General features: G+C 42.8%; 1 long non-coding RNA gene across 2 annotated transcripts; it reads left to right on the top strand.

Annotated features, from left to right (window-relative positions):
• The first annotated feature begins 903 nt into the window (after positions 1-903).
• Positions 904-22314, top strand: LOC109493322. Of its 2 annotated transcripts, XR_006588076.1 has the most exons (3): positions 904-2036; positions 2146-2204; positions 21709-22314. It is a non-coding gene; the product is annotated as an uncharacterized LOC109493322 (long non-coding RNA). The 2 variants fall into 2 exon arrangements; XR_002737274.2 differs by having other exon boundaries at positions 904-2204.
• The last annotated feature ends 4532 nt before the right edge of the window (positions 22315-26846 follow it).

Below are 26846 nucleotides of genomic sequence, written 5' to 3'. Positions count from 1 at the left end.
AAGAGGGAGAAAACAGAGGAGAACAGTGACTAAGCAACTCTCCAGCATAAGGAAGGTGAGAGTTGGAGACTCAACCTAAGGGTTGTTCAGCCTGTTACCTTGTCCCTTCATGATCACCAAAAAGATGTTGCCAGGTGAACTGGAGACACCCCGGGCGCTGGAACCTTGACCCAGCTTGACCCAAAGGAGTTGCCAAAGGTTCTTGAACTTGTCATAAGAAGGAATTCAAGGGTAGATAAACAGCATAGCAGATGAGTAACAGAAGTGGGACAATTTATTAAAGTGAAAAGTACACTCTCAAGATCTGAGAGTGGACAAGCTCAAGAGCTGCACACCCTGGGGGTTGGATGTCTATCTTTAATTGACAGTTGTTAACTAGGGGGCGTAATGTGGTTTTTTTTTGTTGTTTTTTTGTTTTTTTTTTTAAATTTTTTTTCTAATGTTTATTTATTTTTGAGACAGAGACAGAGCATGAACGGGGGAGGGTCAGAGAGAGGGAGACACAGAATCTGAAACAGGTTCCAGGCTCTGAGCTGTCAGCACAGAGCCGGACGTGGGGCTCGAACTCACAAACCGTGAGATCATGACCTGAGCCGAAGTCAGCCGCTCAACCGACTGAGCCACCCAGGCGCCCCAGGGGGCGTAATGTTTATTATTTGGAGTGGGAAGTATGGTTTAGCACTCCCTCCCTTCCTTTCCTTTTTTCTTTTCTTTTCTTCTCTTCTCTTCTCTTCTCTTCTCTTCTCTTCTCTTCTCTTCTCTTCTCTTCTCTTTTCTTTTCTAAGTTTATTTATTTTGAGAGAGACACAGTGCAAGTTGAGGAGGGGCAAAGAGAAAGAATCCCAAGCAGACTCCTCACTGCCAGTGCAGACCCCAATGTGGGGCTCGAACCCACAAAACTCTGAAATTGTGACCTGAGCCGAAACCAAGAGTCGGGTGCTCAACTGACTGAGCTACCTAGGTGCCCCATTTGCACTTTTTCTTTAAATCCAAATTGATTCTAATATGTTAGGAGACAGCCCAAGAGGAAATCCTTTGGGATTGAGGAATTCGATCCCATAGGTAAATCCTACAAAATGAGGACAGTGTATTAACTAACTACAAGTCCATTACCAAAATTCCCCTTGGCTTCCAAGTGGCATCCCATCAGGAATTTTGCCGTAGGTTCCTGGAGTGCTGAGTGGCAGGAGTCAACCTTCTTCCTGATTGTTCTGACACCCTTGTACTACTTGAGAAGGGATGTTGACCTCCCTTTACTTCCCCCACTGCATCCTACGCTACAGTAGGTGCTGGTAGATGGACTGAAATGCTGCAAAGATTGAGGCTGCCTCTTTCAATTTTGAGGGAGTTGATATATTTGATGACCAATAACAATAGCTGTTGTAAGCCTAGCCTGTAGATGTAGTATTAATGGATGGGATCCTGGCCTTCGTTGAGAAGGGGCAGCTATTTTATACTGTATTAAACATCCTATGACTAAGCTAGAAGTACCTCGAATCTGAGAGCAGGACTGAGAATGCCAAATAGCCCACAGGTAGGAACAAATGAGAGACATGAAAAAATGAAAGTATAGAACTCCTATTTAATCCAGGTGACTTTTTCATGAGCTTTATCCATGATCCAATCCCAAGAGAGTAGTCTCCCATTGGGTGAATGCCCCAACTAGGTAATAGCTCCGACCACTCCCTTCCCACAAGCATGCGGTCAGATGTATCTTGAATTTTGTACTCATCGAGGGATGACACCAGATTATTTAGGAGGGAATCTTACACAGAACTCTTAAAATTCACAGCCATCCTAATGACCTGTATGGCTGTCCAGTGATAGGAATATAAGGATTCAAAGAACAGATAAAAGAGGGAAAGCTTGATTTCTGAGCCCAATGCCATTATGGCCAAGGTACTAGTGTCCAGCCAGGTGGCAGGAGTTTGTCCCTTTCTCTAGTGTAGCCACAGGCAAGAGCTTCTCTCCTGAGCACTCAGACATGGCACATTCTGAAGGGTTGGACTATTCAGGACCTCTCCGAAAAAGAACAGGTAAGAAACAAAAAAGGGGGTTGGGGGGAGTGGCAGAGGGGGTGTAGTAAAGGAGACTCCCAAGCTGCACTGAAGCTCTTGGATTCATTTTGTCGCTATCCCGGTACAGGCCACCAAAAACGATGTGAAGTCATTGAACACAACCATCAAGAAAGAATTCTTGAGATGGTAAGATGCATCTTAGTAAGTTTATTTTAAGTAGCACAAGGTCAGAACTCGTGGGCAGAAAGAATTGCACGTTTTGCTGTGTGAGGCTGGTGGGTGGTTTCATACTTAGTGATCAAAGGGAAGGGGGCAGGCAGGAAGTGTCCGATTACAGAAGCCTCTTTACATTTCTTTGAATTTCTACTTGTAAAACTACTTCTGCAAGATTCCTCTGGTGCTTGTCATTCAATTCAATATTAACTATAGGTTACATATACGGGCAGTTGTGAGACCCTTAAAGAATGTAGCAAGCAGCACATATTCGATGTTTATTGAAACTATGCAGGCTTTGGGCCAGCCTTCTTGGCTAAGGGTAAACATTGTTCTGCTTCTGTCCTTCATCAATTTCATGATCCTACTGAACTGCTTTCAGGCCCCTTGTAAAGGATGTTTTATCAGGGTGGACACTTTTTCCCTTTGTGCCTACCCCTCACCCCTTCCACTGGCCAACCAAGGAAGGGCTCAGCTTAGCCTTGAACCTCAGGGAATTCTTCAGCAGCATCCCAACCCTAGTCAGGAAGCAACCAGGTACTGTGAATTGCCACTTTGCCAGCCAGTGTCCAGGTTTTCATTGGGTCATGTGTAGGTGTTGCAAATGCATCTTTGCTGGGTGGCTTAGGGTCTTTCTAGACTGCTGGTAGTCTAGGAGACTTGGAGACTAGGGGACTTCTCTAGCAACCTAGCAAGAAGGTCATGCATGTTGTTGATGCAAAGTTTTCAGTATCCTTGAGGGCAACTTTTGCTGCAGAAAGGCCTAATCAGAAATTAATACGCGTTTTAAAAATTAATGGTTAATTTATTTGATTTACAAAATTAAAAAAACTACCTCTGGGGTGCCTGGGTGGCTCAGTTGGTTAAGCGTCTGACTTCAGCTCAGGTCATGATCTCACGATTTGTGGGCTCAAGCCCTGTATCAGGCTCTCTGCTGTCAGCACAGAGCCAGCATGGAATCCTCTGTCCCCCTGTCTCTCTGCCTCTCCCCTGCTCATGTTGTCTCTCTCCCTCTCTCAAAAAACTAATAATGATAATAATAATAATAATAATAATAATAATAATAAACATTAAAAAAAACCAGTTCTTCCTAAAGTTTAAAAACACAGCAAATATTATTTCTAACAGTTTAACATGTAGGTATATATTTAACAATCTAGTTTTCAAGGTTGTCCTTCAGTGTTTGCTGAGTACTTAAATTTATAATAAGTTGAACCTGTTGAAAGTTCCAATTCTACACACAAATTTAGGAAGATTTCAACTTAAATTTAATTAACTTAATTTTCAACTTAAAAGTAAGCCTACTTCAATTTCTCAATTACACACTTTAGATTGGATTTATGAGACTGTGCTCTATCTAATAAGTGAAATCCTCTTCAACATGCAATTAAATATGCCAATTCTTAACACAAAAACACTGATAATATGGTTTTGATTCTTGTATCCTAGGTCCACTAAAGCATTCCAAAGTTAAAAAACAGGTTCCCCATTAAACAAGACAGCTAACTGAGGTTTCCTATGACCTCAGTAAAAATGGATGCCAGAGAACCTGAGAGCTGACAGAGGCCAGATTAGAGGACAAGACTTGAACCAAGATTTAGCCAAAGGTGCCCTTAAAAACCATATCTTCGGGGCACCGGGGTAGCTTAGTTGGTTAAGCTTCCAACTTCAGCTCAGGTCATGATCTCACAGTTTGTGCGTTCGAACCCTGCGTTGGGCTCTGTGCTGACAGCTTGGAGCCTGCTTGGGATTCTCTCTCTCCTCCCTCTATCTCTGACACTCCCTTGCTTATGCACACTCACTCTATTTTAAAAATAAATTAACATTTACGGGTGTCTGGGTGGCTTAGTCAGTTAAGCGTCCGACTTTGGCTCAGGTCATGATCTCAAGGTCCATGAGTTCAAGCCCCACATTGGGCTTTGTGCTGACAGCTCAGAGCCTGGAGCCTGCTTCATATTCTGTGTCTCCCTCTCTGCCTCTACCCTGCTTGCGCTCTGTCTCTCTGTCTCTCTCTCAAAAATAAATCAAACATTGTACCATTTTAATTCACTTATCTTATTGATCTTCTTTCTACTTGTTCTAGACTTATTGAAAATTAGGTACTGAAGTCTCCAACTATTGTTGTATTGTCTATCTCTCCTTTCAATTCTGTCAGTTTTGGCTTAATGTATTTTGGGGATATAGTTTCAGATGCATATATGTATACAATTGTTATGTCTTCTTGATAGATTGACTCCTTTATCATTATAAAATGTCCTTCTTTGTCTCTAGTAGCAATTTTTTTTTTTTTTGGCTTGAAAAATTCCTGACTTTTTATTAGAAACTATGTAGGTCATATGAAAATGGAACAACCACTTTACTATTTTTTTCTTTTCTTTTTTCTAAATATAATTTATTGTCAAGTTGGCTAACATACAGTGTATACAGTGTGCTCTTGGTTTCAGGGGTAGATTCCCGTGATTCATCGCTTACATACAACACCCAGTGCTCATCCCGACAAGTGTCCTCCTCAATGCCCATCACCCATTTTCCCCTCTCCCCTGCCTGCCACATCAACCCTCAATTTGTTCTCTGTATTTAAGAGTCTCTTATGGATTTGCCTTCCTCTCTGTTTGAAACTAATTTTTCCCCTTCCCTTCCCTCATGGTCTTCTGTTAAGTTTCTCAAGTTCCACATATGAGTGAAAACATGACATCTGTCTTTCTGTGACTGACTTATTTCACTTAGCATAATACCCTCCAGTTCCATCCACGTTGTTGCAAATGGAAGGATTTCAATCTTTCTCATTGCCAAGTAGTATTCCATTGTACATATAAACCACATCTTCTCCATTCATCATTTGATGGACATTTGGGCTCTTTCTGTGATTTGGCTATTGTTGAAAGCATCTAGTAGCAATTTTTTAAAGGATTATTTTATCTGAATTTAGTATAGCCACTTCAGATTTGTTTTGGTTGCTGTTTGCATGATATCTTTTTCCATCATTTTACTTTCAACCTATTTGCATCTTGGAATCTAAAGTGTGTCTCTTGGGGTGCTTCGGTGGCTCAGTTGGTTGAGTGTCCAACTCTTGGTTTCTGCTCAGGTCATGATCTCTCAGTCTGTGGGATCAAGTCCTGTGCTGGGCACTGCACTGACAGCACGGAGCCTGCTTGGGATTATGTTTTTCTCTCTATCTCTCAAAATAAATAAATAAACTTAAATAAAGTCTGTCTCTTGTAGACACCATATGGTTGGAGCATTTTTTTTTTAAATCCATACTATAAAACTCTACCTTTTAACCAGAATTTTTCATCTATTTATGTTTAATGTAATTACTGATAAGGAAAGATGTATGTTTGCCATTTTACTATTTCTTTTCTATATGTCTTATGTCTTTTTTTCTTCCTATGTTTCCTTCATTACTGCCCTTTAAAACTTTTTGGCATTAACTATGTATTTTCTAGTCTGTATTTTAATTCTTTTGTAATTTCTTTCACTATATATTCTTCTGAATTATTTTCTTAATGGTTGCACTGGGAATTACAATTAAAATCTTTGTACTTTATCTACTTCAGATTAGTGTCAATTTAATTTCAATAGTGTACAAGAACTTTGTTTCTGTGTAGCTCCATATCTTCCCCTGCTTTTCTTGCCCTTGTAAAGAAAACGCTTGATTCCTTTACTCATTACTGAATTCTACTCTCAGTGCTTCATTTCTGACTTGAGATGTAGGAGGGTTTTCCCACACATCAAGCAATTTTCCAACTCTGTGATGGACCCCAACTATGTATTGTACAATTCAACTCAATTCTGACACTCTCTACAGAGATAGCGTTAGATCCCACACAGGCTGAGGGCTCAGTCACGCAGGACTGCCTCCCACTTCAAGTTCAGGCTGTCACTCGTGCTTCTGACTGGCTATAAATCAGGGATTTCTACTACACCCTCCTCAGATTTGACTAATTATTGAGAGCAGCTCACAGAACTCAGGAGAAAAAAAAAACAGTTTACTTACTAAATTCCTGGTTTATTACAAAGGTTAAAGGTTAGGAGTGAGCAGTCAGGTGAAGTCCAAAAGGATCCCAAGCACAAGAGCTTCTATCCCCGTGGAGTCTGGAAAGCAACCCCCTCCTACCACCCCTGGCCACACATGGATCCATTCTTATTCACCAGCCCAGAAACTCTCTGAATCAAGTCCTTTGGAGGCTTTATGGAGCCTTTATTATATAAGCAAGATTGAGTGGATCACTGACCATTGGTGACCACTGAGTTCAGTCAATTCAGCTGATAGGGCTGGAGGGGTGGGAGGGTGGGCAAGTAAAGTCATGGTATTAACATAAACTCACCTGTGGTTGAAAGGAGCTGGTTATGAATTAGAAAAGCCACCATTATGGCTCTTATCACTTAGGAAATTCCAGGGTTTTTAAGACCAAAAAATCACAATATCACATCCCTCTTTTTTGATATTATCATACAAATTATATCTTTATATTTTGTATGCCCATCAATACAGATTTATAATTATTCCTTTATGCAGGTGTCTTTAAATCAGATTGGGGGGGGAAAGACTTATAAACAAAAAAATATATTTGTGCTTTTTAAAATACATATTTACCTTTTTAGTTACCTTTACCAGTGTTCTTTATTTCTTCATGTGGATTCAAGTTACTGTCTAGCGTCCTTTCATTTCAGCCTAAAGGACTCCTTTTAGTGTTTCTATAGGGGCAGGTTAGGTTGCAAGTAGCAAAAAAACAATTCAAATCAGCCCAAGGGGAGGGGAATGTTGGGAGGTTCACATACCCCAAAAGCTCAGGCACACCATGGCTTCAGGAGTGGCTGAATACAGGAAACAGTCTATCTTGTCTGCTGCTCTGTGCTGGGCTGGCACACCCCGAGGGAGCCGCCCCAGGAGCTGGCTGAGTACCAGCTAGCAGTGTCAGCAGAAATTGCTCCTCACTGTGTAGATAGCTCCAGAAGAGGTCCCAGGTAGCACTCCCGGGTCCAAGGGAGCCCTCCCAGATCACATGGACAGAGTGGGGGAGTAGTGGGTCTCCAGAGAAATACAGAGATTACCCGGGAAAGGGGCTTTGGGTAAAGTATACATAAGAGCTAAAGGTCTCAGGGCACCTGGGTGACTTATTTGTTTGAGTGTCCAACTTGGGCTCAGGTCATGATCTCACAACTCATGATTTTGAGCCCCATGTCAGGCTCTGTGCTGACAGCTCAATGCCTGGAGCCTGCTTCGGATTCTGTGTCCCTCTCTTGCTCTGCCCCTCCCTGCTCATGCTCATGCTCTGTCTGTCTCTCTCTCTCAAGAATAAATAAAACCACTAAAAAAAAAAAACTAAAGATCTCCATCAAGTTAACTTTAGGAAATGTGTCAGCTTTATTAAGTTGTTCTCTTGAGAAAAACCACTTCTATACAAGGCAGACTTTAGACTTAGAAATCCCATTTTAAATAACTGTTTAAAAAATAAAGGATGTGAGGCACCTGGGTGGCTCAGTCAGCTGAGCGTCTGACTTCGGCTCAGGTCGTGATCTCAGCTCACGGGTTCAAGTCCCGTGTCGGGCTCTGTGCTGACAGCTCAGAACCTGGAGCCTGCTTTGGATTCTGTGTCTCCTTCTCTCTCTCTACCTCTCCCCTGCTCATGCTCTGTCTCTCTTTGTCTCTCAAAAATAAGTAAGCATTAAAAAATAATTAAAAATAAAGGATGGAAGGAAGGAAAGAGAAAAAGAAAGAAAGAAAAGAAAATAGAAAAAGGGAGGAAAGGAGGAAAGAAGGAAGGAAGGAAGACAGACAGACAGACAGACAGACATGAGGTTTCCAGAGTGCTCCAAGCTCTTTCTCAACTCCATATTTTGGTGCATTCTGCTGATCCTTTCAGGAATTTACTCCCTAACTCTCCTCCCTCAGCACAACTGGTGCATTCTGAATTGTCCTTCGTCACAATTGTCCCTGTTTGCCTCAACTCCTCTGGGAAGCCTTCATCGTCTCTGAAGCTGGCTTAGGCTTCCTCACTGCAACTCCTTCAAAATTCTCTCTTCATTCCTTCATGGCCTTTATACTCTGTTGTAATTGCTGGCTCCTTGAAGTTACACATGTACCTTGTTCACCATAATATACCCAGTAAGCAGTATAGTCTCTCTGATACTGGGTTATCAATGTATGGTTATTGAATAAAGTCATGACTGAACAAGAAAACAAAAAACAAAAAGCAAGCAACCTGCAATTTTTAAAATTTAAGGCTTGGCAGGTTTTTTCCCTTGCCTGACATGTTAGAAATTCTTACTAATGTAATCCAGCAAATCAATCAAGAAGGACTCCTTTAGCTAAAGTATGAAAAGAACTTCTGTGAAGGCTAATTTGAATCTCAAGTATGTGATATATTTTCTGGGGATAAAAACATATATTTTGAGTTCTAATAAAGGACATTTTAAACACCCATAAACAATGATCTTTTCTTCAGTTGCTACATGTTGTACTATCTATTATTTTAAGCTTATCCATAATATATAGATAATGCAGTAATTATTTGTTATGATTTTTATTTCCTTTATCCAGATATATAGTAGGCATTAAAACTGGACAGTCAAAAGGTTTAAGAACGTTATCAGATCTAATACAAGGAACACAGAAAAACAGGTTACTCATTTTTAGGTCCTCAGGAAAGCGTACAAGCAACTGTATTGAATATTGCTTCCATTTGACATGGGTCTAATCATGTACTCATTGCCTTGGGACAAAAGTCCAAGATCATGCTCTGTATTTTCTTTCTTTTTTAATATTTATTTATTTTGGGGCAAGTGCAAGTGGGGGAGGAGCAGAAGGAGGGGGGACAGAGGATCAGAAGTAGGCTCTGAACTGACAGGCTGACAGCAGTAAACCCAATGTGGGGCTTGAACTCACACACAACGAGATGATGACCTGAGCCAAAGTTGGTCGTTCAACCGACTGAGCCACCCAGGTGCCCCAGGCTCTGTATTTTCTTAACTATTTTGGATTTGCATCCTGTTTAAGTAGCCTTTCCCCCTGAATTATTGCTGAGATTTTCTTCCAAATACTGCTAGTGGAATTTATTTTAGTTTTTATTTTAATTCCAGTGTACTTAACATAGTGTTCTATGTTTCAGGTATATAGTATAGTAATTCAACAATTTTATACATTACTCAGTGCTCATCATGATAAGTGTACTTTTAATCCCCTTTACCTACTTAGTCACCCTCTGGTAACTATCAGTTTGCTTTCTATAGTTAAGAGTCTGTTTTTTGGTTTGCCTCCTTATTTTTTCCCTTTGTTCATTTGTTTTGTTTCTTCAATTCCACATGATGAACTCATATGGTATTTGTTTTTCTCTGATTGCCTTATTTTGCTCAGCATTGTACCCTCTAGATCCATCCATGTTGTTGCAAATGCCAAGATTTCATTTTTTTTAATGGTCAAATAATATTTCTGTGTGTGTGTGTGTGTGTGAGTGTGTGTGTGTGTGTGTGTGTGTGTGTGTGTACCACATCTGTATCCATTCATCTATCAATGGACATGTGGGCTGCTTCCATAATTTGGCTATTGTAAATAATGCTGCAATAAACATCAGGTGCATGTATCCCTTTCAATTAGTGTTTTTGTATCCTTAGGGTAAATACCCTGTAGTATGAATTACTAGATCATAGGATCCAGTTTTTGAGGAACCTCTATACTGTCTTCCACAGTGGCTGCACCAGTTTGCATTTCTACAAACAGTGCATGAGCATTCCTTTTTCTCCACATCTTTGCCAGCACCTGTTGTTTCTTGAGTTTTTCATTTTGGCCATTTTGACAGGTATGAGGAGATATCTCACTGCAGTTTTTGATTTGCATTTCACTGATGATAAGTGATGTTGAGCATCTTTCCCATGTGTTTGTTGGCCACCTGGTTGCCTTTAGAGAAACGTCTGTTTGTTTCTTCTATTTTTTAATTGCGTTATTTGTTTTTTGATATTGTATAAGTTTTCATATATTTTGGATACTAAATCTTTGTTGGATATTTCATTTGCAAGTATCAGGCATGTTTCTCATTTCATTTATTGAGCCTTTTATCTCTGCTATGTTATTCCTTATCTCTGTGTCAAGGGTCTCACTCGTCTTCCCTCTTTTCTCCAGTCCAGTGAGTATCATTATGATCATTCCTTTAAATTCTCTATCAGGCATGTTACTTATATCTGTTTCACTTAGATCTCTGGCTATGGTCTTGTCCTGTTCTTTCATTTGGGATAAATTTCTCATCTTGTCATTTTGTCTAAGTCTCTGTGCCCGTTTCTGTGTGTTAGCAAAGTCAGCTACATCTCCTGTTATTGAGGGTAATGGCCTTATGAAGAGGAGGTCCTGTAGTGTCCTGCCATGTCATGTCCCCTGTTCCCCAGGGCCTGGTACCCAAGATGTGCTGTGTATGCTTGGCTGTTTTGTCCTGGCCACTTTATCCTTTAGGCCAGTCGTCTGCAGAGGCTCTCTTTTGCCTGTCATGAACAGTATTTTGTCCCTGGTCTGAATGTGGGGTGTTTTAACCAGGTGTGCTCTGGTCTGTTTGTGAAATGAGACCTGTGCCCACTGCCACCAGAACTGAGGCTCTGCAAAACGCTCACATCAGTAGATGTGGTGTTAAGAGGGTTTGGGCTCATCTTTTGGGGTTGACTGCACTGGGACCAAGGCAAACCTGACTGGGAGAGGTGGTTCCACTGGAGCATGGAAGCAGGGCTTGGTGCTGGTTCCTGCAGGTGGCCCTATGCTTTTGTTGATGGGTGGGGGAGGCACATGGTACCTGCCAGTTCCTTTGTCCCCAGAGGTATCTCTCTGGGAACATTGCCTCTCTGGGACATGCTCTGAGATGAGCAAATAACCTCCTCACTGTGTGCCCCAGGTGCTCTTCAGAATGCTGTTTCCATGCTGTATGTCTGCAGGTGTTTGCCTGCCTCCGGCTTCTATCACAGTCATGCTTTTGCTGACCTTTAAAACTCCAGGCGTTAAGCCCCACTCACTTTCCAAGCCAAATGCTATCGGGAATTCATTTTCTCTGTGTGCTCCCCTGTGTGTTGGTCTGTCTCTTACCCTTCTCTGTGACCATGGCTTCCTCTCCATCACGGCAACCATGATCTGTTTCTCTCCCAAACTGCATCTCTGCACTTCCTACCTTCTTCCATGTGGCCTCTTCTTTACCTTTAGTTGTGGAGTTTGTTCTGCCATCTTCAGGTCAGCTTCTGGGGCACTTAGGATGATTTGATAGTTCTCTAGTTGTATTTGTGTAATGAGGTGAGCCTAGGGTCCTCCTACTCTGCTGCTATCTTCCCCACTGAGCAGTATAGATATTTTAACAATATTTGTTCTTCCAATTCATGAACATGGAATGTCTTTCTATTTGTTTTTATTGTCTTCAATTTCTTTCATCAATGTTTTATAACTTTCATAGCATAGGTCTTCCACCTCTTGGTGAACTAAACCCAGTTAAGTTTATTTCTAGGTATTTTGTTCTTTTTGGTGCAATTGTAAATGGGATTGTTGTCTTAATTTCTCTTTCCGGAACAGATTTCTCTACACTGATTTTGTATACTGCACCCTTACTGAATTCATTTATTAGTTTTAGCAATTTTTTTTGGTGGAATCTTTTGGGTTTTCTATATATAATATCATGTCATCTGCAAATAGTGAGAGTTTTGCTTCTTCCTTACCAATTTGGATGCCTTTTATTCCTTTTTCTTGTCTGATTAGTGTGGATAGGATGTCCAGTACTATGTTAAATAAGTGGTGAGAGTGGACACTCCTCTTTTGTTTCTGCCTTAGGGGAAAAGTTCTCAGTTTTTCCCCATTGACTATGTTGTTGGCTATGGGCTTTTCATTTAAGGCCTTCATTATGTTCCCTCTAAACGTACTTTGTTGAGGAATTTTTTATTTTCTTAAGAGAATAAATTGAGGTATTCATTATCAAGCTTTTAAAATGCATACTTGTTGGTATTGGGAAATAAAGCACCTATTGGTAGAATCAATGTCTAGACTGGCTATAGAGTACAGACAGTTATTGACAAGAAGCTGTGGGAGTTTCTGAGTGTTTTTAGTGGTGGGACAATTTTATTTGGAGGGTCTCTCAGCCTGTAGAGTGTTTGTTTATGGGTTGGACGGTCAAAGGAAGTAGACAATTAATCAGACAGTAATGGTACCTGTGGATAGTTGTTGCAGGTAGAGATTTTGCCAGAGTAGTATTCTGATGTTTTTGATTCTAGTGGTTAAACTTTTTATGTCTATTTCACTCATGGTGGCCTCTTTCTGCATGCATTTTGTACTTTTGGGGGGGTAAACTTGTGCTCAAAAAGGCTTTGTGCCATTCCTAGGAGAGCTGGGTTGTGGATATATACTTTTCTGGGAAGATTTTTTTTCACTTCTGCAGCTGCTCCAGGGTGTTACCAGCCCAGAAATCCTTGAGATGAATTTAGATTTGTAGGAGTAAACATAAATTGGGAGTAGAATTTGAACTCCGGAGCAGCAACAGGCATGCTCATGGTCATGAACTCTCAAGGAGACATTTGCCCTGTCTTGATCCCAGACCAATACAGACAGTTTTTCTTTTGTCCTTTGTTCTCTTATGGTCAGAGAGAGAATTTTTTCCAGTCCTCACTTTTTTGGACTAGTCCCAGCATCTTGGGAGGTAGGAAAGGGCCTCCAACCTATAATCCCTACTTTGTGCAGCCCTATGCCTTGTCTTGTCTTCTGGCCTCATTAAAACTTGAGTTTCTTGTTTACTTGAGATCAGCTAATACTCTCAGGGGAGAGGTAACATCAATGCCAGTGTGGCTTTTAGCTCTAACATCAAGTTTTTCTTTTCTAATCTAGGGACTTCCCTTAATTTTTCACAAGTGAAGCTATACTTTTTTTTTTTTTAAGTGGTTATGTTGGATCAGCATTTCTTGTTATTTTCTATCTAGAACTTTTTCCCAGGATGTTAAATTACTCGAGACAGAAGTCTGAACATTTACTTTTCAATATAAAAATGTATATTTAGTGGGGCATCTGGGTGGCTCAGTAGGTTGAATGTCCAACTTCAGCTCAGGCCATGATCTCACAGTCTGTGAGTTCTAGCCCCACATCAGGCTCTCTGCTCTCAGGGCAGAGACTGCTTCAGATCCTCTGTCCCCCTCCTTCTGCCCCTCCCATGCTCGCACTCTCTCTCTCTCTAAATAAATAAACATTAAAAAATTACTATAAATACAAAAAATTAAACCACAAAATTACCCCTAAAAAGGGAATTCTTTTTTAATCTTAGGGTAGGAAAGGCCATTTTAATTATAATTTAAAAGTTTTACAGCCAGTAAAGAGAAATTGATACATTTACTACAAAGCCAAAACTTGAATTTGGGAAATAAAATAAAAATTCATAAACAATGAAAAAGACATGATAAATTGGAAAAATTTTTTTGATGCCAGGAAGAAAAAGAATAACAACCTGATAATAAAATAGTTGAAATATATAAATGGACTATTGAAAAAAGACGAAATGCCAATGAGTATTAAAGATTCCTAACCTCCCTCAAAATTTGAGAAATGCAAATTAGAATATGCACACATAAAATGATAGCATAGAAATACCATTTTCATCCAGCAAAATTGACAATGATCCACATTATTCAGCTATGAAATTTGCAATGTTCAAAGAGTCGTATAGCACCTAACATTGAGGAGGCTGTGGGAAACCAGTCACGTGTCATTGGGGGGAATGCCGTTTTCCACAATCTCTCTGGGGGGAGGGGTACATTTGGCAGATAGGCATTGATATCCTATAGACATTGCTCACAAGGGCATCCACTAAACATTGTTTACGATGCAAAATATTGGACCTACATGTCCAACAGTGGTAATTGAGTAAGTGATGATACATTCATATAATGGAATAACCGTGAAGAATAGTGGGTTCTCTCTAAGATACATTGTTAACAGAAGAAAGCAAGTTGTAGAACTATATGTAATATTCTACAGTTTGTGTAAAACAGAAAATTTTATGTGCATATTTACTTGTATGCAAATAAGTGTCTGGGGGTGCCTGGCTGGCTCAGGCCAGTAGAGCATGAGGCTCTTGATCTCAGGCTCATGAGTTCAAGATCCATGTTGGGCATGGAGCCTACTTAAACAATTAAAAACAAAAAGAAAAACAAAAAACAATGAAGTATCTGGAAGGATTCACAAGAAAAATGAAAACATTGGCTGCCTCCGGGGAAAGGAAATGAGAGGCTGAGGGACAGGGTAGGAAGGAGACTTTCATTTTATACCCTTTGAATAGTGAGCCAAGAGAATACATTACCTTAAATACAGTTTAAATTTTAAAAAGACACAAACATATTTTTTCCAAAAAAATCCTGTTTTGTAGCAAAAAAAATAAAACATGTTTCTATGAGTAACTAGATACGTACAGTCTCTAATAAGAATGTTAACATGACAAAATGCTCCTTGGGAGTCTTGATTATAACTGATAACCTCCACCTGTTGATCTAGTCTATGGATAATGACATATTTTTGTTCTCAAATTCTAATTAATAGTTTCCAAATAGGATCTAAGATTTGAGCAGGAAGATTGTAGGACAGGTAGTCATATGGCTTGTGCCTTTTACTATCATGGGATTGACTTCTTTGTCCTTGTAGAGGAATTCAGTCCATCGCATTCATTTATTAAGTTTTTTAAGTGTTCATTTATTTTTGAGACAGAGAAACAGAGCGCAAGCAGGGGAGGGACCAAGAGAGAGGGAGACAGAATTCGAAGCAGGCTCCAGGCTCTGAGCTGTCAGCACAGAGCCCTATGTGGGGCTCAAACTCACGAACCATGAGATCATGGCCTGAGCCCAAGTCGGATGCTCCACCGACTGAGCCACCCAGGTGCCCCCATCGCATTCATTTAAACAGCTGCATTCCACTCCCTTAAACTAATCGGAACCAATAAAAATACCAGCAAGAAACTCCAAACCTTAATTTTAAAATTCCATGAGAAGGATCTTTAGGAAGACTATATTTGTGATTACATAAAACATACTAACCAGTAGTTCACATCTGTTGCTTCATTTATAATCTGTCGGACTACTGCCTTTTCGCGGCTTTTCTATGTCCCCTGTTCCTCCTGCCCCGATAATGGGGCCTCCATTACATTCTTGACTTGGAATTTCCTCGCTGTTGCCAGTTTTATAAAGAGCTCAGTGCATTTGGCAGGACCCAGAACCCCCAGGGTGGGGAGGAGGAAGCACGAGAGTGTAATCATTTTAAGGTAATTGTTAATTTATTAAAGCAAACCTTGTCTATCCAAGTGTTTACAACTCTCCCTTTTGTGAGCTGTTCTGAATAGACATACCAGATTTCCTCCAAGGGACCTTTTTACACAAGCACAGAACTCAGAACAAAGAGCTCCTTCCAGAAGGGCCCAGAGCACAGTCTCTCAAGTGATTCCTGGGGCCAGTGGCAGAATGCCAGCCATGCTCATGCTCCAGGCTCCAGAAATGGATGTGACCTCTCGAAAGAACACATTCTCTTACTGAGGAAGAATCTTGAATGAAATTCAAGAGGTGCAGGTGTTCAGCAGTTCTGGAGATGAAATTCGAGCAGCAGGGCCTCTGCCGTCTCCTGTGGCTGCAAGGAAGTCTGTATGGGTGGAATGGGGGTGCCCACTTCCTCTCCCACACGTGGATTACCTAACATCTGTGGCTTTTTGTCATTTCTCTCGTTCCTTTGCCGTTTTCCATGCCTAGGTGAAAAACAAGCATCTACTTTTCTGTTTAATGCTTGCTTTTCCTGCTAATAAGGGGCTCATAAAACAGATTAAAAATAAAACAATTCATAACTCAACCAGTCTCAAATTCAGATCTTTCTGCTGGAAAAGAGAGAAAACCAAGCAGATAGGCCTGGCCGTTGAGGCTTGGGGTTCTCATCTGGGGGCTTCAAGCCCGGACTGGTCGTGGAGCGTGACAGCAGCAAGCAGCATGTGGTCACTGGAACCTTCTGCCAGACGCGTGAAGGCGCATCCACTGGGTCCAGAGCCCGTGAGTGGTGACTGCGCACCAAAGGGTGCCGCGTTACCAACACGGAACTGCATCTTTTCCTATCATTCACATTTTAGTCGGGCTTATGTGTGTGTGATCTGATTGCACCCTAAGTTGCCCCACTGGCCACAGCACTGAGGGGCTAAATCAAAGTAACCCGTGTGACCTTGGTCCTTGTAAGTGGACCAGACCAGGGAACACAGGCATCCCAAGGCAGATTAATTTCCGTTGGTTGGGCACAAACATGGTGGGCCATAGCTATTCTCTCCTGGGTATTAGAACCAGGAGCTGCTGAGAGAATGGTGACTCCAGGGATGAGGGGTGTGGTGGGGGTGGGGATGGGGAGCTGTCTGATAGAATAACATAGGAGGACCTATGCAGCCCTGATGGGTCCTGTGCACGCGGAGATTGTGAAGGAACAGAAAATGGAAGGAGGTGTGAGAAGGAGAGAGAAGTTCCAGAAGGCGGTATGAGGAAGCTGGCCTGTCACAACTGCAAAGCCTCAGTACCTCCTGCTCCTGCTGCTGAGGCCTCTGGACCTGCCTTGATTCCAGAATAAGCCTCATTCCTAATGGTTCCCAGCTTTTTCTGTATCTCTGTGCAGGTGTTCCCTTGCAATGAACCTGTCTTTTTTTTTTTTTTTTTTTTTTTTTTGAGAAATCTTGGTGAGCCTCTGTTCTCCACAGCCCCAAATCCTAACACAATGCTCTCTCGGTTTTTTTCTCTCGACACAAAAGTACCTATATACTTTTTCTTACAAAACTGGATCAGAATGAAATGATATTTTTAACTTGACAATATGTTGTGAGAATTCTTCTAAATGTCACTGAAACTTTATAGAATTTCCTTGCAAGGTACCCAAACCCCTGAATAGCTGTCATCACAAAGCAAAGTCCAACTTGCTGCCATCCTGCTGGAAAAAACTATCTGCACAGAAACCCACTGAGGAGTCGAGTGAAACTCTTTCCAGGTCTGCTTTCCTTGGAACCCCTCCGGCCCCAGCGCTTGGGTAGTTAGTGCCTTCCCAGCAGGCCCCCGGTGAGTAAGAAGTTGCTGTGGCCAAGATCAAAGAGGTTTTTGCCTGCTTTCTCCTCTAGGATTTTGATGGCTTCCTGTCTTAACGTTTAGGTCTTTCATCCATTTTGAGTTTATTTTTGTGTATGGTGTAAGAAAGTGGTCCCGGTTCATTTTTCTGCATGTCGCTGTCCAGTAGGAAACATGGGCCATTTAAACAACATTTAGCCACCTTATGCCTAGAACTATCGTGCTCCCATGGCTTTAAACTTCAGCTCCTGAAGCATTTTTCCCTGTCAGCTGCAGCCAGGATATACATTAGCCACACTGTGTGTGGCCTTGGACCTAAGGACCTTACCACGGGGAGCCCTGGCATTTCAGGTTCTGTGTGGAGGCCCTAGCAGTCTCTTGAGGCCTCTGTGACCCAGCGGCATTCCTCACTTGAGCTACGTGGAGGTTGCATCTCTCCCTGGCCATTGTTGACCCGGGCCAACCTCCACCCCGATCTTGTGCTTATGGGATGCGATGAGCATCGCTCTGTTACTATTTCAGAGGTCCTTGCCAGGAGCACTCATGGGTCAACACTGTGAGCGGGGAGTTTCTAAGGAATGCCCATTGTTGTGGTGCCTGGGTGGCTCAGTTGGTTGAGTGGCCGACTCCCGATTTCATCTCAGGGTCATGGGATCGAGCCCCACATTGGGCTCCACACTGGGCATGGAGCCTGCCTTGAAATTCTCTCTCCCTCTATCGCTTATGCTCTCTCTCTCTCTCGCTCGCTCACTCTCTAAAAAAAAAAAAAAAGAAATGTCCATTATATTTGACCTCTAGCTGTTTGTTTTGTCTAACAACAGACAATTCGACTTCCCAGGCACCCTCCTTCTTGTTTCATGGTTTGGTTGTCAGGCTGCCATTGAGAGGATTAAAGCCATGATACCTGTCACCACCGGGCATGCAGTGTACTCAACCAGTGTTTGTTCCTGTCCCTTCTCCCTTTGTTTTCCCTAGCTCAGACAGAAGATTGGGGAAAAGAAAGGAATCGGAAGGCTGTAATGCTGGTATTATTCCATGACAGTGTGTCTTAGTTGTACGACAGGAAAACAAAGAAAAACGTTGCTCGCTTCTCACAGTGTCTGCACCTGCAATTACCTGTCAGCCAACATCCTTGTGGTCACATGGCTTATACAGCTGTCAAAACTCATCGGGCTGAACACTCCACACCTGTGCATTTTTTTTTTAATTTTTTTTCAACGTTTATTTATTTTTGGGACAGAGAGAGAGACAGAGCATGAACGGGGGAGGGGCAGAGAGAGAGGGAGACACAGAATCGGAAACAGGCTCCAGGCTCTGAGCCATCAGCCCAGAGCCTGACGCGGGGCTCGAACCCACAGACCGCGAGATCGTGACCTGGCTGAAGTCGGACGCTTAGCCGACTGCGCCACCCGGGCGCCCCTCCACACCTGTGCATTTTGTTGTATGTTCATTACATCTTCAGCTTTTCTTCAATGAAAGTTCAACCCCAGAACAACGTCACATCCTGCACTGTAATGGGAGGATATGAATAAATTCGCTTTTCCCATGGGCTCTGTGGCTCGGACCTTGGGGCCTTGTGTTCCTGCCCCTCCCAGCCCCTCGCCCTGTCGCATTTAGCCAGTGTGCAGCCTGCCGGCTGATCCTTCTGCCCCTGGTCCTGGTATCCTCAGTTTGTCCTCCTCAGGGCCACCGAATGACTTTTAAAATGCAAATATTTCCGTGTTATTCCTTGCTTTAAAGTCCTCAGTGACTTCTCATCTGCTAACGAGAGGATAAAATCCAAGTTCCTCATGACATACAAAGCCCTCCTCCGTGAGCTGGCTCCTGCCCACCTCCCCGGCTCCCGTGCTCACTGCTGCCCGACTCCCATTTCATGCTCCAGAAATATAAACTGCTTATAATTCCCCACACTCCCAGTTTGCCCCCTGCAGGACTCGTCCTTTCCAAAACTACGAAATTAGAATTGGTGCCAGGACAAACACATACTGTGCCTCTGGGCTTCCAAAACAGTGGTCACGTTTCATATATTCTCCTTAAATAGACATTTACTCCATTTTGTATCTGAGGCAGGCGTGAGGGTGGAGAACCAGGCTGGGGGCCACAGGCCATCATTTAAGTGCTAGCTTTGCCCCTTTCTGACTACCCGTCCTTGGGCTGGTCACTTAGAATGGCCGAATCTTAACTTTCTATTATGTAAAACCAGGGTTGTAAATATCCACCTTAAAGGAGGAGAAACACGTGAACTGCTGGATGTCAGGGAAGTTTAGAAACTCTTCAGTGTTGCACAGATGCGTTGTGAGCTCCAGGCGACCTGCGTGCAGTAAGCAGAAAGCAGCCCATTGTGGGCCCTTAGCAATGTTTTGCTGGATGGGTTCTGTTTGAGAGTGTCTTGAATCCTGGGAAGAATTTTCTGTGGCCAGCTCTGGGCATGTAAAACCCACTACTGGCTGCTCCATCAAACACCATAAGGATTCCTTCTCCAAGGGCAAATTTAAAAGAATGCAGCATCTGCTCTTAATTATGGATGATGGTAACAGGAACACATCTAATACACTCCAACATGGACAGGCTGGGGAGGAATTCAGGGCACAGTAGACAGAGCACTGGATGCAGGAGAATGAGGTTCTACTTCTCTGCCACCAGCTTGACTTCCCTGGGCTTCATTCTCCCATCTCCCAGGGCTCAATTAAACTGCTAGGCGCCCTGCTGGTTCTCACGTTCTGTGTATGGCCAAGACAGAGTGGTGCAAAATGGGTGCTGGAAATTTGGATTTTGAATAACATCCATCTTTAGCTCCAGGATTCATCAAGCCACAGATATTAATTGATCTATAATGTGTCCAGTACATAGTCCAATGTAACTGGTCTTAACAGAAGTGCCATCAATGAAATATACTAAGTGATAGCTCAGTCTGTCTATTCAGATGCCAATTTCCTAAGAGAAATCTCCTTTTTGTGGGACTAAGTGGTGCCTCCATTTATTATTATTTTTTTAATGTTTATTTATTTTTGAGATAGAGGCAGAGCATGAGCGGCCGGGGGTGGGGGGGCGGGGGGGTGCAGAGTGTGAGGGAGACACAGAATCCAAAGCAGGATCCAGGCTCTGAGCTGTCAGCACAGAGCCCGACGCGGGGCTTGAACTCACGGGCCGTGAGATCATGACCTGAGCCAAAGTCGGACGCTCAACCTACTGAGCCACCCAAGCACCCCGTGGTGCCTCCATTTAAAAGAGCTACTGGGGCACCTGGCTGGCTGGCTTAGTTGGGGAGCATGTGACTCTTGACCTTGGGGTTGTAAGTTTGAGCACCACATTGGGTGTAGAGATTACTTACAAATAAAATCTTAAATAAATAAATACAGAAATAAAAGAGCTATAGTTGACCCTTGAACAACATGGATTTGAAGTACACAGATCCACTTAAATATCCAGATTTTTTCAATAAATACCCTATAGGGCTGTAAGTGTATTTTCCTTATGATTTTCTTAATAACATTTTTCTTCTCTAGCTTACTTTATCATAAGAATATAGTGTATAATACATATACATAATATGCACTAATTGTATGTTCTCAGTAAGGCTTCCAGTCAACAGTAAGCTATTAGTAGTTAAGTTTGGGGGAGTCTAAAGTTATATGCAGATCTTTGACTACATGGGAGGCCAGAGCCCCCAACCCCTGCATTCAAGCATCAGCTGTGGTTCAAAACTAGTTATAGTCACAGCGTCTGGGAGCAGGGCTTAACGGGAGGAGGAGGACAGGGGAGCATCATGACTTAACTTCTTCTCAATTTTGCTTTCTATCTTTTGAATTTTGTGCTGTTTATATCAACTAAACTCTAAAATAATCACTTAAGTATTTACTGATGATATGGTGTCTGGAACTTGCTTTCAAATACTCCACTGATGGCCAGGGGGAATGAATAAGTCCAGCCATGTATTGGTAATTGTTAGAGCTGGGTGATGGGCACCTGGGGGTTCCTTACACTGTTCTTTCTACTTTTAGATATGTTTGATATGTCCCATTATGAAAAATTTTAAATAATAAACATTTCAGTTTGTTGGAAAGTACACTTAAAATTAGTCGGACACTACAAAATTTTGCTCTATTTCACCTTTTCCTTGAAATTGTTGTTACTATAAATGAAAACAAAATGAAAGTTCCATATGATGAATCAGTTAAATTATTCCAGGAGGAATTAGAATGAGAAACCAGGAACGACACTGGAGTCAGAGGTTGCCCCCCCCCAGGGAATGTCTGTGTCCCCCCACCAAATTTATACGTTGAGATCCCGCCCCCCACAATGTCTAATGTTAGGAGATGGGACCTTTGGGAGATGATTAGGTATGATGATGGAGCCTTCATCAATATGGGATTAGAGCCCTTATAGAAGAGATCTTAGAACTCTTTTTCTGCCACAGGGAGAAGTTAACATCTGCAACCCAGAAGAGGGTCATCACCAAAACCCGACCGCACTGGTGCTCTGCTCTTGAACTTCTAGTCTCCAGAACCGTGAGAATAAATGTCGGTTATCTACGAGCCGCCCAGTCTGCGGTACAATTACAGCAGTGAGAATGACTGAGGTGGCCCCCTTAACTCCTGCTGAGTGGCAAAGCCAGCTAAGACAGTCATGATCTGTTGCTCCTCTTTGCGAAGTGTATCAACAGAGACCCTCATGCCAATTGACGAGCATGTCCTCGGACATGCCGGGGCCACCTGGGGCTACTGACTAGACACGCATCTTCTGCAGACACTTCTTTTCTCATTAATTCTCCTTTAGGGAAAAAATGGAAGAGGCCAGGCCATTAACCAGACAGGGCCAGTAAAATGGAATCAGATGAGTACCCATGCAGTGCCTTCTCCTTTGCGAATCAGGAAAATGGGCTTTTATAAGTGCACCCCCAATGAAAGCTGCTGTTGTTTTTCTCACTGACTTAGCAATGCATACAGGAATGAATGTACAAACAAGAATTTCTGCCATTGGGGAAAACTGCCAAAATAAACATGGGCTTTGATATCAACGGTAATAGTCTTCTACTGCTGTTCTTAAATTACCACCATGGAATCAGTGGCTTAAAACAACATAGATTCGTTCCTAGAGTCCTGGAGGTCAGAAATTCAAAATTAATTTTATTGGGCTAAGATCAAAGTATCAACAGGGCAGGTTCCTTCTGGAGGCTCTGGGGAGCTTTCATTTATCAGGGGAGAACCCCTTTCCTTGCCTTTTTCACTTTCCAGTGGCTGCCCCAATTCCTTGGCTTCAGCCTCTCTTTTGTCTTCAAAGCCATAGGAAGAACGTGGAACATTAACTTTATTTCATGAGAAGTGATTTAAGACATTAATATTTAAATAAACATAGATATGTTATAGAGTAGAATGCAAAATTCTCACGTGTTTTTAAAAAAAAAATTTTTTTAACGTTTATTTTTGAGACAGAGAGAGACAGAGCATGAACGGGGGAGGGGCAGAGAGAGAGGGGGACACAGAATCTGAAGCAGGCTCCAGGCTCTGAGCCATCAGCCCAGAGCCCGACGCGGGGCAAGATCATGACCTGAGCCGAAGTCGGACGCTTAACCGACTGAGCCACGCAGGCACCCCTCTCACGTGTTTTAAAGATAAGAATGTAGAGATGCCTGGGTGGCTCAGTTTGTTAGGCAGCCGACTTTGGCTCAGGTCATGATCTCACAGCTAGTGAGTTCAAGCTCCGCATCAGGCTCTGTGCTGACAGCTCAGAGCCTGGACCCTGCTTCAGATTCTGTGTTTCCCTCTCTCTCTGCCCCTCCCCTGCTCATGTTCTGTTTCTCTCTCTCTCTCAAAAATAAATAAACATTAAAACAAATAAAAATAAAAATGTAAGTCTTCCAAAAGAAATGTACCTGCTAGCAGCGTGGTTCTTTGGGTTTCATCCCAAGCCCCTTAGGTTGGTTGACTCTCTTCTACCATTGGAGACACTGCTGGATCCAACTCTTCTACGTGTGAGGAAGCACAGGTCCAAAAGGTAACTTTTTTTTTTTTTTTTAACATTTATTCTTGAGAGACAGAGACAGAGCACAAGTGGGGGACAGGCAGAGGGAAAAGGAGACACAGAATCCAAAGCAGGCTCCAGGCTCTGAGCTGTCAGCACAGAGCCCAATTCAGGGCTCAAACCCACAAACCACGAGATCATGACCTGAGCCAAAGTCGATCGCTTAACCAACTGAGCCACCCAGATGCCCCTAATATTTATTTATTTTTGACAGAAAGACAGAGTGTGAGCAGGGGAGGGGTGGAGAGAGAGGGAGACACAGCATCTGAAGCAGGCTCCAGGCTCTGATCAACACAGAGCCCGACGTGGGGCTCAAACTCACGAACCAGGAGATCATGATGCTTAACTGAGCCACCCAGGTTCCCCCAGCTAACAAGTTTGTTTTTTTTTTTTTTTTTTTTTTTGGGACAGAGAGAGACAGAGCATGAACGGGGGAGGGGCAGAGAGAGAGGGAGACACAGAATCGGAAGCAGGCTCCAGGCTCTGAGACATCAGCCCAGAGCCCGACGCAGGGCTCGAACTCACGGACCGCGAGATCGTGACCTGGCCGAAGTCAGACGCTCAACCGACTGCGCCACCCAGGCGCCCCAGCTAACAAGTTTTTAAAAGCACATGGGGGCAGAGCAAGGGCTGGGACGCAGCTCCCCTGACTCCTGGCAGTTTGCTGAGTGTTTGCTCCAGAGAACCCTGCTCACAGGGCAGAGTGCGTAAAACTGGGTGGGAAAGAGCAGCCAGATCTGACTTCCTGAAGTGTCTCCTCTGCTGAAGGAGTTGCTTCCATTTGCTGTCTGGGCTGGCACATCCCGTGCCCCACCCACCTCAGACCTCTCTGGTGGTGTGACGGGATCTCCGAAAGGCAGATATTCTCAAGGGGAAATGAATAGGAATCTAGGGCATAAGTTGCCCACCTGCTAAATACTTGATTGTTTCCCTGGAAGAAAAGTTCAGCAGTGTTATGGATTGAATGTTAGTGTCCCCCAGATTTCATTTGTTTAAACTCTAACTGCCAAAGGGATGGTATTAGGAGATGGGGCTTTGGGAAGGGATCAGATTTAGATGAGGTAGTGAGGGTAGAGCTCCCATGATGGGATTAGTGTCCTTATAAGAAGTGGAAGGGACCAGAGGGCCACCCCACCCATCCCTCTGCCAGGTGATAACACAGCAGGAAGGTGGCTATCTGCAAGCCAGGAAGAGGGCCCTCCCCATGCAGGGAATCTTCCAGCACCTTCCAGCCTTGAAAACTGTGAGAAGTGAAGTGTTCAACTTCCAGCCTTCAAAACTGTGAGAAATGAATGCTTGCTGTTTAAGCCAAGTCTGTGGTATTTTGTTACAATAGTCCAATCTGACTAAGGTGATCAGGATTCTGATGGGGCAGATATTTACAATGTTTACAGGCATTCATATGAAAAAAAAAAAAAACAATTAGTAATACTTATTTTAAAACACTGGGTTTGTATCCGATACCAGCATTCCTTTGGAAGACCATGTCCTTCAGGATTTGACTCACTTGAGAAAATAAGAAATCCATATTCTAGGCCTCCCCCTCCTTCTCTCGCCTATCCTCTCCTCTCCAGATACCCTAGATTTCCTTTGCTGCTCCCTAAAGCAGTGATCCTCAACTGGGGGGGGGGGGTGAGATTCTCATTTTGGAATGAGATCTGTCGGATTCCTTTAGAAGATAAATATGTAACACTGCAGATCATGCTGGGACAGTATAAATCACAAATGGATACAAGCCTCCACCAGTGTGGGGCACTCCCCGTGGTGCATGATGGCCTGTGTGTATTTGTAGTTGGCAAGTTAGCTTTGAATCCAACATGACCAGCACGGGTGTGTTACGAAGGCCAGAGAACTATATGTCCTGGTGAACTATGTGCAGCAGAGGTGAGCTGTTGCCATGCAGGCGGGTGATCGAGGCTAAATTTGCTGCCCACACACCACTGAATGATTTGGAATGCCAGGGCTTTGTTTGAATTCGGTCAGCTTTTGACGGTTAGCACTTTGGGAATATTTTACTTCTTCAAAAAGACTCCATATGTCTCCCAGCAGGACCTATGATTTTCTATGTGCCAAATAAAAGGCACACACAGAGCAGTGACTCTGGTTTTGATAGGTAGCCAAGGCTGTCCAAAACCTAGTACCAAAATGTGGTAGGGTTGGGGTGGGGGGGGATGCTGTTATTATCTTATCCTTGAGAAGCCCTTGGGTCAAGTCAAGCATCCTTTCAGGTTGCATATTTGTGGGTCACGAAAAAGAAACTCCAGGAGTTGGAAAATTACTGAAAACTTGGATATTGGCAAATGGCAAAAAAAAAAAAAAAAAAAAAAGTTGGAAGTAGGAGTACAAAAGAGGTTTTGACAAGCTCCCTTGTTTAACAGCATGACCCATTTCAGAATTCACGAGGTTCCCCAAACTGGGTTTGCATGATGCACAGATGCTTCAAAGCATCTGTGAAGCAGCAAACGCATTGAAATCTTATTCAAAGCAAAACCACATTTGCATGACGAACATTGGAACATTGCTCTAAACAAGGACCAGTCCCTGGAACTTGATGAAAACCCAGGAATGCAGAACAACGTGGGTACTTAGAGCAAGTGGGACCAATGACAAGATGGTGAACAATTCCAAGAAAGCGAATCTTCCTTTTTTAGACGGTTCCACCTCTATCTACCTTGTGTGCATTTTGCATTCTTAGCCCAGGGAATTCGGCTGTCCCTATTCCAACTGCCACAGACCACTGTTAGAAACCAAAGTCCCTGATTTCAGGGTGCAAAGCTGTGTCATCCAGTACATCTTTAAAATGGCTTATTGTGTCAAGTCTCATTTGTCTTAACTCTTCATGTGAATAGCACATAAACATAGTCATGTGGGGCTTTTTTTGTAATGTCTGATACAATCCATGGCGATATTAACAGTGGCCACATTTGCAAATCACGGCTTCAGGCTTTTTGTTTTGTTTTACTAAATTAATTTTGTTTACCAGGAAGTTAGCTGTTTCCTCTGTGTTTGATTTCACTGAATTATCAGGTGCAAGCTCTATATTTACTTTCTTTTCTTTTTTTCTTTTTTTAACTTTTTTTTTTTTAATATTGAGAGAGAGAGAGAGCAAGGAGGGGAAGGGAGCAGAGGGAGAGAGAGAGAATCTTAAGCAGCCTCAGAACAGAGTCTTACTCAGGGCTCGATCCCACAACCCTAGGGTCATGACTTAAGCGAAAATCAAGAGTTGGATGCTAAACTGATTGAGGCACTCCAGTATTTACTTTCTAGGTTTATGCTTCTCAGGTAATATTTTTCATTTTTTTATTCAAATGTTGCTATATTAACAAAGAGTAGTGATAACAATATGCTGTGCAGACTACCTTGACTTGGCTAATGGTTTCAGCAGCGAGAATAATGGTTTTCCCATTTTACACCCAAAGTTTCTAATTTTTCAGCTATTATGTAAGGTTTCTCTTCCTTAATCCTCGTCACCCATCAGTGTAAACTAGAAAATGAATCATCTTTCAACATTTCTCTCTTACGGTTGAGGTGCTT

Source organism: Felis catus, chromosome D3, assembly GCF_018350175.1.
Source record: "Felis catus isolate Fca126 chromosome D3, F.catus_Fca126_mat1.0, whole genome shotgun sequence".
Taxonomy (NCBI): Eukaryota; Metazoa; Chordata; class Mammalia; order Carnivora; family Felidae; genus Felis; species Felis catus.
Note: the sequence above shows the minus strand (reverse complement) of the source record. Positions and strands in the feature narration are given on the sequence as shown.